The sequence below is a fragment of the Pseudorca crassidens genome, chromosome 4, assembly GCF_039906515.1.
Source record: "Pseudorca crassidens isolate mPseCra1 chromosome 4, mPseCra1.hap1, whole genome shotgun sequence".
Lineage (NCBI taxonomy): Eukaryota > Metazoa > Chordata > Mammalia > Artiodactyla > Delphinidae > Pseudorca > Pseudorca crassidens.
Window position 1 is genome coordinate 134381470 of NC_090299.1, and position 12200 is coordinate 134393669.

Genomic DNA, 12200 nt, shown 5'->3' on the forward strand with positions numbered 1-12200 from the left:
CTCTCTCTCTCTTTTACACACACACACACACACACACACACCAAACTCTCTCACACACACACACACACACACACATCACACACACACACACACACACGCATGCACATTCATCCTGCATTCTTATCACAGCAGCAAACAATACATTAACTGCATGGATTTTAGATTTAGACTGATCTGTTTTGAATTCAAGTTTTGCTATTTATTGACTTGTGCCCATCAGGCATATACCTAAACTCTAAGCCCGTTTCCTTGTCCATAAAATAGGGGTAATACAAGGGGCTCATAGGGGCTTTGTGACATTAAAATGTGGTGTACTGGGAGTTCCCAGTGGTTAGGATTCCGGGCTTTCACTGCCATGGCCCAGGTTCAGTCCCTGGTCAGGGAACTTAAAACCCACAAGCCCCATGGGGCGGCCAAAAAAAAAAGAAAATTGGGGTGCATATAAGATATTTAGCCCAGAACCTGGCACACTGTAAATTCTCACTTAATGGCATACAATAGCTGTACCTATGGCAGCTTCCTAACCAGTAGAGATGTTTGTAAGAAGAAACTCCTCTGGGGCTGGTTTCATTCTGCTGAAGATCAGACAGAGACCCTAGCTTACCCACAGGATGGCAAAAATTATATCTGCAAAAAACTAATCCCTTCTTATGGTAGAAATTTTCCTAGACATAATCTCTCCAATGTCCATGTATCGACCTGTCTTCAGATGCCCTTAATAAAAATACATGGTTCTATCAAATCTGTTGCTTTTTAAAAGGGGGATTTTTAGGCTTACATATAAAATTATTAAGGGGTAGAGAAATGTACACTGTGAAAGAGATAACAGACGCAGGATTTAACTTGGAATAAAGGAAGGCAGAGTGTGTGAAATTAATAGCTGTCTTCAGTAAGGATATTAAAAGCTATTATGATGAGTATAGTGGTCAGCTCCGTTCCATTGCCACTAAGACAGAAATGAATTATGAGGCTTAACTGTGGCATTTAAAGTAGAGATTTACCCAACTCTGGATTAAACACACTTAGAAAAAGGAATCAAGGAATGGATAATGCAAACCAGTTTATAATGGGAAAAAAATGTCTATGAAGTGAAGTCATCGACACGTATTAAGGGAATGTCTTTATGAAGACAACCATAGACTGTTTTGCAGAATTTTTTTCCCCTGCTGCGTTCATTTATTGCACAATTGACTGGACCAGTTGATAGATTATTTTTGGCTTTTTTTTTCACTAAGGCATCTTAATTAGCTTTTATCACAGTTTGAAAAAAAAAAACCCAGGCCATCCTTGGACTGGTCTGTAGACCTTTGTCAGCCAGAGGAACACCGTTTCTAAAGTCCTGGCTCCAGGATTTCTCACCTTCAAAACCCTACTCCACTCAGGCTCCTGTCTTCCAGTGAAGATTCTGGCCCGTGATCTAAGCTCCTCTCTCCACTCTGAAACCTGTCAGCATCTTGGGTGACCTCAAGATCCACCATGATAACAAGCACTCTTCACTTCATGGTTATACTCTTGACCTTGTAACACCAGATCCACGCCTCCTAGGAAATCATACCTAAAACAGTAATTTCTTACTCTTCCAACTAGCTTCCTTAATTACTGCCCAGGTAGCATCTATTTGACCTCTGCAGCCCCGCCTTGTTTCTTATCTTCTTTTTTTTCCCCCATCCTTCTTGACTCAACCCTCCTGATCTCCAGGGTGACTGCTGCAAACCTCCACCTGCAATCCTGTCTCTTCCACTGCACCCTCAGCAGATCACCACACATTGCTTCCTCCAGAAAAAAAAAGTAGATACTGTCAGAAAAGAGCACCTGTAACATGTGCCACCAAATCGTCACACCCGCCTTCTTCCACCTTCCCCCTTTCCTCTGGTGACAGCGGACGGGTTACCCTCATCCATCCTATCCTCCTGGACCCTGAATCCCTCCTCTACCACCTTCTCAGGCACAGATTGGCTCAGCTTTCAATATTCAGTCTCTCCTTTTGTACAGACTCTTCCCATCAGCATTTAAATATACTCATTATCTCTCATCTTAAAAAATAAAATCAGGGCTTCCCTGGTGGCGCAGTGGTTGGGAGTCCGCCTGCCGATGCAGGGGACACGGGTTCATGCCCCGGTCCGGGAAGATCCCACATGCCGCGGAGCGGCTGGGCCCGTGAGCCATGGTCGCTGAGCCTGCGCGTCCGGAGCCTGTGCTCCGCAACGGGAGAGGCCACAACAGTGAGAGGCCCGCGTACCGCAAAAATAAATAAATAAATAAATAAAATCAAAACTCTCCCTCAGTCGGCACTTCTAACCTGTCTCCTTAGTCTCCGTGAAAGACCTGTCTGCTTTCTGTATCCACACGCCTTGCTCATCTCACTCCAGTTGTTCTCAGGCTCCCATGGCACCAAAACAGCTTTCAACCCCACTGACCAGATCAAACTCTTTTGCAGTAAACTTTGGTTCTTTCTTGACCTCCAGGCAACGTCTGCCCCTGCAGACGACGCCCTGCTCTCTCACTTCCTGTGATACCTGTGCTCTCTTGGTCTCCTATCTTCCCTGTCTCTCTCCCCTCCTTTCCAGTCTCCTTTCGAGACCCCTCCACACATGATGTGTTTTGTTTTGTGTTTACTCCTAGGGTTCTTCTGTCCGAGGCCCTCTTCTCTTTTCATTCTTCAAGCTCTCCCTGCATGAGCTTGTTTACTCTCAAGACGTCACTTACTATCTAAAGTCTAGAGGCTTCCGGGAAGATGGCGGAAGAGAAAGACGCGGATCACCTTCCTCCCCACACATACACCAGAAATACATATACACGTGGAACAACCCCTATAGAACACCTACTGAACGCTGGCAGAAGACCTCAGACCTCCCAAAAGGCAATAAACTCCCCACGTACCTGGGTAGGGCAAAAGAATAAACAGAGGCAAAAGGATAAGAACGGGACTGGCACCAGTGGGAGGGAGCTGTGAAGGAGGAAACGTTTCCACACACTAGGAAGCCCCTTCGCGGGCGGAGACTGCGGGTGGCGGAGGGGGAAAGCTTCGGAGCCGCGGAGGAGAGCACAGCAACAGGGGTGCGGAGGGCAAAGCGGGGAGATTCCCGCACAGAGGATCAGGGCCGACCGACACTCACCAGCCCCAGAGGCTTGTCTGCTCACCCGCCGGAGCGGGCGGGGCTGGGAGCTGAGGCTCGGGCTTCGGTCGGAGCGCCGGGAGAGGACTGGGGTTGGCGGCGTGAACACAGCCTGCAGGGGGCTAGTGCACCGCGGCTAGCCGGGAGGGAGTCCGGGGAAAAGTATGGACCTGCCGAAGAGGCAAGAAACTTTTTCTTACCTCTTTGTTTCCTGGTGCGCGAGGAGAGGGATTAAGAGCGCTGCTTAAAGGAGCTCCAGAGACGGGCGCGAGCCGCGGCTAAAAGCGCGGACCCCAGAGATGGGCGGGAGACGCTAAGGCTGCTGCTGCGGCCACCAAGAAGCCTGTGTGTGAGCACAGGTCACTATCCACACCCCTCTTCCGGGGAGCCTGTGCAGCCCGCCACTGCCAGGGTCCCGGGATCCAGGGACAACTCCTCCGAGAGAACACACGGCGCGCCTCAGGCTGGTGCAACGTCACGACGGCCTCTGCCGCCGCAGGCCCGCCCCGCGCACGCCGTGCCCCTCCCTCCCACCGGCCTGAGTGAGCCAGAGCCCCCAGTCAGCGGCTCCTTTAACCCAGTCGTGTCTTAGCAAAGAACAGACGCCCTCCGGCGACCTATACGCACAGGCGGGGCCAAATCCAAAGCTGAGCCCCTGGGAGCTGTGAGAACAAAGAAGAGAAAGGGAAATCTCTCCCAGCAGCCTCAGATGCAGCGTATTAAAGCTCCACAATCAACTTGATGTACCCTGCATCTGTGGAATACATGAATAGACAACCAGTCATCCCAAATTAAGGAGGTGGACTTTGAGAGCAAGAGTTATGATTTTTTCCCCTTTTCCTCTTTTTGTGAGTGTGTATGTGTATGCTTCTGTGTGAGATTTTGTCTGTATAGCTTTGCTTCCACGATTTGTCCTAGGGTTCTATCCGTCCGTTTTTTAAATTTTTTTCTTTTCTCTTAATAATTATTTTTTTATTTTAATAACTTTATTATATTTTATCTTACTTTATTTTATTTTATCTCCTTTCTTTTTTCCTTCCTTCCCTCCTTCCTTCCTCTCTCCCTCCCTCCCTCCTTTCTTTCTTTCTTTCTCTCTCTCTTTCTACTTCTACTAATTCTTTCTTTCTACTTTTTCTCCCTTTTATTCTGAGCCGTGTGGATGAAAGTCTCTTGGTGAAGCAGACAGGAGTCAGTGCTGTGCCTCTGAGGAGGGAGAGCCAACTTCAGGACACTGGTCCACAAGAGACCTCCCAGCTCCACATAATATCAAACGGCGAAAATCTCCCAGAGATCTCCATCTCAACACCAGCACCCAGCTTCACTCAACGACCAGCAAGCTACAGTGCTGGACATCCTATGCCAAACAACTAGCAAGACAGGAACACAACCCCACCCATTAGCAGAGAGGCTGCCTAAAATCATAATAAGTCCACAGACACCCCAAAACACACCACCAGACGTGGACCTGCCCACCAGAAAGACAAGATCCAGCCTCATCCACCAGAACACAGGCATTAGTCCCCTCCACCAAGAAGCCTACACAACCCACTGAACCAACCTTAGCCACTGGGGACAGACACCAAAAACAACGGGAACTACGAACCTGCAGCCTGCAAAAAGGAGACCCCAAACACAGTAAGATAAGCAAAATGAGAAGACAGAAAAACACACAGCAGATGACGGAGCAAGATAAAAACCCACCAGACCTAACAAATGAAGAGGAAATAGGCAGTCTACCTGAAAAAGAATTCAGAATAATGATAGTAAAGATGATCCAAAATCTTGGAAATAGAATAGACAAAATGCAAGAAACATTTAACAAGGACCTAGAAGAACTAAAGATGAAACAAACAATGATAAACAACACAATAAATGAAATTAAAAATACTCTAGATGGGATCAATAGCAGAATAAGTGAGGCAGAAGAACGGATAAGTGACCTGGAAGATAAAATAGTGGAAATAACTACTGCAGAGCAGAATAAAGAAAAAAGAATGAAAAGAACTGAGGACAGTTTCAGAGACCTCTGGGACAACATCAAACGCACCAACATTCGAATTATAGGGATTCCAGAAGAAGAAGAGAAAAAGAAAGTAACTGAGAAAATATTTGAAGAGATTATAGTTGAAAACTTCCCTAATATGGGAAAGGAAATAGTTAATCAAGTCCAGGAAGCACAGAGAGTCCCATACAGGATAAATTCAAGGAGAAACACGCCAAGACACATATTAATCAAATTGTCAAAAATTAAATACAAAGAAAACATATTAAAAGCAGCAAGGGAAAAACAACAAATAACACACAAGGGAATCCCCATAAGGTTAACAGCTGATCATTCAGCAGAAACTCTGCAAGCCAGAAGGGACTAGCAGGACATATTTAAAGTGATGAAGGAGAAAAACCTGCAACAAAGATTACTCTACCCAGCAAGGATCTCATTCAGATTTGATGGAGAAATTAAAACCTTTACAAACAAGCAAAAGCTGAGAGAGTTCAGCACCACCAAACCAGCTTTACAGCAAATGCTAAAGGAACTTCTCTAGGCAAGAAACACAAGAGAAGGAAAAGACCTACAATAGTGAACCCAAAACAATTAAGAAAATGGGAATAGGAACATACATATCGATAATTACCTTAAATGTAAATGGACTAAATGCTCCCACCAAAAGACACAGATTGGCTGAATGGATACAAAAACAGACCCATATATTTGCTGTCTACAAGAGACCCACTTCAGACCTAGAGACACATACAGACTGAAAGTGAGGGGTTGGAAAAAGATATTTCATGCAAATGGAAACCAAAAGAAAGCTGGAGTAGCAATTCTCATATCAGACAAAATAGACTTTAAAATAAAGACTATTAGAAAAGACAAGGACACTACATAATGATCAAGGGATCGATCGAAGAAGAAGATATAACAATTGTAAATATTTATTCACCCAACATAGGAGCACCTCAATACATAAGGCAAATACTAACAGCCATGAAAGGGGAAATCAGCAGTAACACATTCATAGTAGGGGACTTTAAAACCCCACTTTCACCAATGGACAGATCATCCAAATTGAAAATAAATAAGGAAACACAAGCTTTAAATGATACATTAAAGAAGATGGACTTAATTGATATTTATAGGACATTCCATCCAAAAACAACAGACTACACATTCTTCTCAAGTGCTCATGGAACATTCTCCAGGATAGATCATATCTTGGGTCACAAATCAAGCCTTGGTAAATTTAAGAAAATTGAAATTGTATCAAGTATCTTTTCCGACCACAACGCTATGAGACTAGATATCAATTACAGGAAAAGATCTGTAAAAAATACAAAAACATGGAGGCTAAACAATACACTACTTAATAACCAAGAGATCACTGAAGAAATCAAAGAGGAAATAATAAATACCTAGAAACAAATGACAATGGATACATGACGACCCAAAATCTGGGATGCAGCAAAAGCAGTTCTAAGAGGGAAGTTTATAACAATACAATCCTACCTTACAAAACAGGAAACATCTTGAATAAACAACCTAACCTTACACCTAAAGCAATTAGAGAAAGAAGAACAAAAAAAACCCAAAGTTAGCAAAAGGAAAGAAATCGTAAAGATCAGATCAGAAATAAATGAAAAACAAATGAAGGAAACAATAGCAAAGGTCAATAAAACGAAAAGCTGGTTCTTTGAGAAGATAAACAAAATTGATAAACCATTAGCCAGACTCATCAAGAAAAAAAGGGAGAAGACTCAAATCAATAGAATTAGAAATGAAAAAGAAGTAACAACAGACACTGCAGAAATACAAAAGATCATGAGAGATTACTACAAGCAACTCTATGCCAATAAAATGGACAACCTGGAAGAAATGGACAAATTCTTAGAAATGCACAACCTGCCAAGACTGAATCAGGAAGAAATAGAAAATATGAACAGACCAATCACAAGCACTGAAATTGAAACTGTGATTAAAAATCTTCCAACAAACAAAAGCCCAGGACCAGATGGCTTCACAGGCGAATTCTATCAAACATTTAGAGAAGAGCTAACACCTATCCTTCTCAAACTCTTCCAAAATATAGCAGAGGGAGGAACACTTCCAAACTCATTCTACGAGGCCACCATTACCCTGATACCAAAACCAGACAAAGATGTCACAAAGAAAGAAAACTACAGGCCAATATCACTGATGAACATAGATGCAAAAATCCTCAACAAAATACTAGCAAACAGAATCCAACAGCACATTAAACGGATCATACACCATGATCAAGTGGGGTTTATTCCAGGAATGCAAGGATTTTTCAATATACGCAAATCAATCAATGTGATACACCATACTAACAAACTGAAGGAGAAAAACCATATGATCATCTCAATAGATGCAGAGAAAGCTTTCAACAAAATTCAACACCCATTTATGATAAAAACCCTGCAGAAAGTAGGCATAGAGGGAACTTTCCTCAATATAATAAAGGCCGTATATGACAAACCCACAGGCAACATCGTCCTCAATGGTGAAAAACTGAAAGCATTTCCACTAAGATCAGGAACAAGACAAGGTTGCCCACTCTCACCACTCTTATTCAACATAGTTTTGGAAGTTTTAGCTACAGCAATCAGAGAAGAAAAGGAAATAAAAGGAATCCAAATCGGAAAAGAAGAAGTAAAGCTGTCACTGTTTGCAGATGACATGATACTATACATAGAGAATCCTAAAGATGCTACCAGAAAACTACTAGAGCTAATCAATGAATTTGGTAAAGTAGCAGGATACAAAATTAATGCACAGAAATCTCTGGCATTCCTATACACTAATGATGAAAAATCTGAAAGTTAAAACAAGAAAGCACTCCCCTACCTAAGGAGACAAAAGACCTGTATGCAGAAAATTATAAGACACTGATGAAAGAAATTAAAGATGATACAAATAGATGGAGAGATATACCATGTTCTTGGATTGGAAGAATCAACATTGTGAAAATGACTCTACTACCCAAAGCAATCTATAGATTCAGTGCAATCCCTATCAAACTACCACTGGCATTTTTCACAGAACTAGAACAAAAAATTTCACAATTTGTATGGAAACACAAAAGACCCCGAATAGCCAAAGCAATCTTGAGAACGAAAAATGGAGCTGGAGGAATCAGGCTCCCTGACTTCAGACTATACTACAAAGCTACAGTAATCAAGACAGTATGGTACTGGCACAAAAACAGAAAGATAGATCAATGGAACAGGATAGAAAGCCCAGAGATAAACCCATGCACATATGGTCACCTTATCTTTGATAAAGGAGGCAGGAATGTACAGTGGAGAAAGGACAGCCTCTTCAATAAGTGGTGCTGGGAAAACTGGACAGGTACATGTAAAAGTATGAGATTAGATCACTCCCTAACACCATACACAAAAATAAGCTCAAAATGGATTAAAGACCTAAATGTAAGGCCAGAAACTATCAAACTCTTAGAGGAAAACATAGGCAGAACACTCTATGACATAAATCACAGCAGGATCCTTTTTGACCCACCTCCTAGTGAAATGGAAATAAAAACAAAAATAAACAAATGGGACCTAATGAAACTTCAAAGCTTTTGCACAGCAAAGGAAACCATAAACAAGGCCAAAAGACAACCCTCAGAATGGGAGAAAATATTTGCAAATGAAGCAACTGACAAAGGATTAATTTCCAAAATTTACAAGCAGCTCATGCAGCTCAATAACAATAAAACAAACAACCCAATCCAAAAATGGGCAGAAGACCTAAATAGACATTTCTCCAAAGAAGATATACAGACTGCCAACAAACACATGAAAGAATGATCAACATCATTAATCATTAGAGAAATGCAAATCAAAACTACAGTGAGATATCATCTCACACCAGTCAGAATGGCCATCATCAAAAAATCTAGAAACAATAAATGCTGGAGAGGGTGTGGAGAAAAGGGAACACTCTTGCACTGCTGGTGGGAATGTGAATTGGTTCAGCCACTATGGAGAACAGTATGGAGGTTCCTTAAAAAACTACAAATAGAACTACCATATGACCCAGCAATCCCACTACTGGGCATATACCCTGAGAAAACCATAACTCAAAAAGAGTCATGTACCAAAATGTTCATTGCAGCTCTATTTACAATAGCCAGGAGATGGAAACAACCTAAGTGTCCATCATCAGATGAATGGATAAAGAAGATGTGGCACATATATACAATGGAATATTACTCAGCCATAAAGAGAAACGAAATTGAGCTATTTGTAATGAGGTGGACAGACCTAGAGTCTGTCATACAGAGTGAAGTAAGTCAGAAAGAGAAAGACAAATACCGTATGCTAACACATATATATGGAATTTAAGAAAAAAAAAATGTCCTGAAGAACCTAGGGGTAAGACAGGAACAAAGACAGAGACCTACTAGAGAATGGACTTGAGGATATGGGGAGGGGGAAGGGTAAGCTGTGACAAAGCGAGAGAGAGGCATGGACATATATACACTACCAAACATAAGGTAGATAGCTAGTGGGAAGCAGCCACATAGCACAGGGAGATCAGCTCGGTGCTTTGTGACCGCCTGGAGGGGTGGGATAGGGAGGGTGGGAGGGAGGGAGACGCAAGAGGGAACAGATATGGGAACATATGTATATGTATAACTGATTCACTTTGTTATAAAGCAGAAACTAACACACCATTGTAAAGCAATTATACTCCAATAAAGATGTAAAAAAAAATTTTTTTTTTTAATTAAAAAAAATAAAGTCTAAAGATGCTCAAGATTTTTCATCTAGTCTAGATCTTTCTTCTGAGCTGCGGGTAGCCGACTGACCAGTGGACTCCTCCCCTCAGATCTATCTCAAATCCCTCAAACGCATCATGTCCCAAGCTGGACTCATTACTATCCCCCATTCCTCCCAGCTCACGGCTCTGGCAGGTTCCCCTGCTCACAGTAATTCTCCCACTCTTTACCCTGGTGCTCTGCCAGGAACTCAGGTGTTATTCTTGAAGTCTCCCTCTCTTGACTCCTGACATCCAATCAGTAGTCAAGTCTTCAAATTGTCCATTCCAAAAAGCTGTCCCTCTGGCTCCGTCTCTCCATCCTCACTGCCATTTCTGGTCCAGGCACCAGCCCTTACTTGGGGTGGTATAGCAAAACCCTCCTGACTGGACCACCAGGTTCCTGTCTTCACTCTTGCAAACAGCTTTGACTGACCTACGATGTTCATCAGATTGTGTCCTGCACCTTCTCCCCTTCCTCTGAATTTCTCTAAGATTTCCCACGGCCCCTGAGATAAAAAGCAGACCCTCAGACACGGCTCCCAGGGCCCTCACTTCTCTTCCTGTTCCCTTGCTTCCCACAGCTCACCCCATAGACAGTCCTCCAGCACTCCTCTCCTTCCCCCAACGAGTCTAGCTCTTCCTGAGCCTCGAGTGTCAGCTTCAACGTCACTTTCTCAGGAGGTGATGAGACATTCAGTGATGGGTTGAATAGTGCCTTTCATCCCCCCTCCAAACATAAAAAAAGCTATTCCCCATCCTAATTCCTGGAACCTGTAACTCTTACCCTATATGGCAAAAGATGTGGTTAAGCTAAGGATCTCCAGATTTTCCTCGATCATTTGGGGTGGGGCAGCGCATTGGGCTACCATAACAGGATTCCACAGACTGGGGGGCTTAAACAACAGAAATTTATTTTCTCCTAGTCCTGGAGGTAGAAGCCCAAGATCAAGATGCTGGCAGGGTTGGTTTCTGTTGAGACCTCTCTACCTGGCTTGCAGATGGCTGAATTCTCACTGTCATCACATGGTCTTTCCTCGGGAGGGGGTTGGGGGTTGGGGAGAGAGAGAGATATCTGATGTCTCCTTCTCTTCTTTTAAGGCTGCCAATCCTATTGAATTGGCCTCACCATTATGACCTCATTTAACCTTGTTCCCTTAAAGGCTCTATCTCCATATATGGAAATATGGTCACATTGGGGTTAGGGCTTCAACACGTGGATTTGAGGGGCACACCATTCAGTCCACAACAGGCTCTAAATGCAATCACATGGATCCTTATAATGTAGACACACAGAGGAGAAGATACACAGAGAAGAGGAGACGGCAATGTGCCCCAAGAGGCAGAGACTGGGGTGATGCAGCCACGAACCAAGGGATGCCTGGAGCCCCAAGAAGAGGGACAGACAGAAGCAGATTCTCCCCAAGAGCCCTGGGAGGGAGTGCGACCCTACCAGCCCCTAGTTTCTGCTTCTGGCTCCCTGAACTGCCAGAGAATAACTTCTTGTTGTTTTCAGCCACTCAGTTTGTGACAATCTGTTACAGAAGCAACAGGAAAGGAGTACACTTCCGTGACCTCAGAGACAAGGTGAGGCCACGTGTGTTCACTGCTCCCACAGCTCCTGTCTGCCCTTTTCATCACCCACATCACACTGAATTGTAAGGGTTTGTTTAGAGTCAGTCTTCTCTTCTGGGCTACGGGTTCAAGAGGGCAGAGATTGCCTATCTAGTCCACTACTGCTCCCCAGGGCATAGTACATAGTACGTGCTCAATAAATATCTATGAGATGGATGAGTCAATGAGCTGGTATTGAGAATTTCTTGGCTTGGAGAGTTGATAAATAACAGACTGAGCTATGAAAACAAGCTAGGGAAATGGTTCCTTATAGGAGATATTCTCAGTCCTCTGAAATAATTAGGTAATGTCTTGTCTAGAGACCCCAGAATGACCTTTCAGGAGTTTCTAGCCCCTCGACAGCTGTGACCCAGTGGTTTGCAATTTTCCTAGCAACTTGAGCTTTGGTGCCCTCTGGTGACAGAAGTGAATTGTCTCGTAAGTCTGTCAAGATTGACACAAATCTAGTTACCTGCTGCTGTATGCGATTTTCTCATGAAGAAATTGAATTTTCTCCTTACCGTTAAAAGAAATCAACTGGAATGATGTATTTAACCATGAAGTCGATAAAAGTTACATAAACCACATAACCTCCAAAGCCTTTGCAGGTGTCACCTTGAGTTTTGTTTTGAATATTAAGATTTCCTTGTGAAATACGAAATTTCAGATTGCATTTACACTTTCTCCTC